The sequence below is a fragment of the Dipodomys spectabilis genome, unplaced genomic scaffold, assembly GCF_019054845.1.
Source record: "Dipodomys spectabilis isolate Male_0828 unplaced genomic scaffold, ASM1905484v1 ptg000278l, whole genome shotgun sequence".
NCBI classification, from domain to species: domain Eukaryota; kingdom Metazoa; phylum Chordata; class Mammalia; order Rodentia; family Heteromyidae; genus Dipodomys; species Dipodomys spectabilis.
Genome location: NW_024870955.1, coordinates 905439 through 908573, shown reverse-complemented (window position 1 = coordinate 908573; position 3135 = coordinate 905439). Strand labels below are relative to the sequence as shown.

The 3135-nt window shown below is 32.2% G+C and overlaps 1 pseudogene; it reads left to right on the top strand.

Moving 5' to 3' along the window:
- The first annotated feature begins 360 nt into the window (after positions 1-360).
- Positions 361-460, top strand: LOC122126451 (annotated as a pseudogene).
- Positions 461-3135: the final 2675 nt, after the last annotated feature.

Below are 3135 nucleotides of genomic sequence, written 5' to 3'. Positions count from 1 at the left end.
CAGAAATTTAGAAATAGCTCTTAACCAAGGCTTACTTTGAATCCATTGGCTCCACAGCGCTAACACATTTGGATAAATAAGTACTTGAAAAAGCCGTCATATTTGCACTTAGCTATAATTACTTGAAAATATGATCAAATTCCAAATGAAAAAGACTTAAAATAGTCATTGACAAAAAAATTGCAAATGTGAGCAATCAACTGAACAACACATTTTTTTCAACTATTCACAGAATTTTAGGGAAATCAGATCAATAGCATTTTTAGGAACAATAAGGTTTCCTTGTTACAAATAGGCACCTAAGCATATAAGCCTGTATAAATATTGCATCATTAACTACTTAAATTTACATGATACTACATTCTTCAGCAGCATGTATACCAAAATTACAACAATACAGAGATTAACATAGCACTTGTACAAGGATGATATGAAAATTTGTGAAGTATTCAAAATTTTTCATTCTTCAGATGCAAGAAATGAAAAACAGCTATTAAAATGTTGACTACAGAATTACAAGTTTAACAATACACGTAATTCATATAATTAAAAATTAGTTTGATATCAGTGTATTAAATTTTCACCTTAGAAAGGCCTTTGCATAGCATAGCCTTTACACAACTTTTGAAATTAGAAAACATTTTCGTTTTATCCCAAAGAAATATAATATTATAAGGACCTAGGAAAAAAAGGAATCTTAAACTGTTTCTATATGGAATGCAATCTGAAAGGACACATTAATGAACCTATATATTATAAAAACAATGTAGAATTCAATGTATTATATCTAGGAGAGAATAAAATAGATTACAGACACACTATACAAACATAGAATATAGAATATTTTAAAATATACTTTTTCAGACAAACACCTGAAATATCTTTAGTTTCTATACTACTCATTTCAACAGATAAGTTAAAATTATTTCTGATTATCAAAATCACAAACTCTGCATAAATCATTATAGATGTATACAAAAATCTTGAATACATTTTGACATCAAAGGCAGGCAATTCACTTAGAAGAATTCCACAGAATCCGTGAATTGTTACTGTAAGATATTGTTATTTGGATTGTGAAAATATGTTGTATTGACACAAAGGAATTAATATCATTTTTGAAATTTAAGAAAATTAACAGAAAATTTAGGATTTAGCAGAACAATTTGTACAGCCTTCCATAACTTCAAAGAGGTAGTGATACATACTTATCCGTTTGGTAATATCAAATACAGATTCTTCCAAGTGGTTCTTCAGACCTGGTTTGATATAATGGTTAAACAGTTCCAGTTTATTTTTCCTATCTCAATTTCCAGCAGCAAGATGCAAAGGGGTCAACCAGCCTTTAGTTTGGGCATTGGTATCTGGATCATGATGAATAAAGAAGCCACTCTGGTATTATTCCACGTATATGCACTGTGCAGGGGTGTCCAGCCATCTACAGTTATTGCATGTGTCCCTTGAGCCATCAACTCACGGACAATGTCTAAGTGTCCACTGTAGGCTTCCCGATGAAGAGGGGTATACTCATTGTCATCCCTAGTATTCACATGAATGGCCTTTTTAGAAAGTATTCTCCGCACTGTAGTAAGCTGGTTATTTTCAGCAGCCCAAAGAAGAAATTTCCTTGGATCCTTCTCCATTTTTTTCTTGCAATTGTTGCCATTCTTCACTTTTTCATCTTGTTACTCATATTCATCAGAATTGCCTAACCAGATACTTTAAGTGCCAGTGGAAATGAGGTGTCCATGTATTTCCCTAATAGTTCATGTTGGTTGAACTGGTCAGAAATATCTGGTGAATTTTCTGCATATGTTTTTTCACCATGATTTATTTTCTTTTTCCATTTTTACTATTCGAAATTATTCTAACTGGATTAGGGAGTAAATGGACAGCAGAGGTACAGACTGTACAATGAAGGAATAGGTACAGGCTGTACAATGAAGGAATAGGTACAGGCTAGGAAAGCAGCTAGAGAAGGCAGGATGATTGTATCTGTGACAAAGCTTTGTGGAAAATGGTATCAAGGATTACTTACTGGTGATCCACTTGCACTGGAAGCATGATTCTGAACTCTTGCTTTCTGATTCTGAATTATTGCTTTGATCATTATATTCTCCAAGAAGAAAAAGTCAGAATTGATAGCAAAGGACCACTAATACATTTTGACATTTCATTAAGCATCTTCAATCATCAAAATCACATGAAGGCAATAGACAGGTCTACTTTTTTAGATGAAAACAAGTGTCTTTAAAAAAAGAAGTAATTTAAGTAGCCTTCCAAAGGACTTGTATTTTACTTACTGCATTATACATTTTTTCTAATGTTGAGTAACAATAAATAATGGATCTATTAGAAAGCTCTTAAAGCTCATCTGTTCAATAGTAAGTTCTCTTACACTATATTATGGTATTTTTTTGTATGGTCTTAGGAAGAAATTTACATCACTAACTTGAATTTGTGACAGGACAATATTTATTATCTAAATATGTGCATTAAATAAGTATAGAGGAAAAAGTAGAAGCCACACTGGTGGATCATGGCTTTAATCCTAGCTAATCAGAAAGAAGAAATCTGAGAATTGTGGTTTGAAACCAGACCAAGAAAAAAAAAGTGCATTCGATTTTGATTTGAAAGTAACCAGCAAAAGCTAGAAATGGAGCTGTGGTATAAGCAGTGAAATGCTAGCCTTGAGAAACTAAAACAAAAAAAAATAACAAATTCTGTGACAGAGCCAGGCCCTGACTTCAACCTGTAGTATTAGCATCAAACTAATTAATTAATTAATTACAAATAAATTAAGTGATCACATCTGGAGAAAATGCTCAGGGACATCACCCAGGCTCTTATTTCAAAAACTACACTCTACTGAAAAAAATCCATTTAATTAACACCTGTGTAAGTAGAGTATTTTCATCACCCAAATGCACTTCCATGCTCAGTTACCTTTGCAAGATAACTCTGTTATGTCTGGAGTACCACATAACATTATCACTTAAGTAGAAAGCATTGCAACATGGGTTCACTCTATCTCTCTAATGGATTTTTCTCCACACAAATACTCAAATCTTACAATTATTCCATTTATTTGAAGTCATAGCTTTTTTCTTTAATATCCATAATATTAGAGTTTGA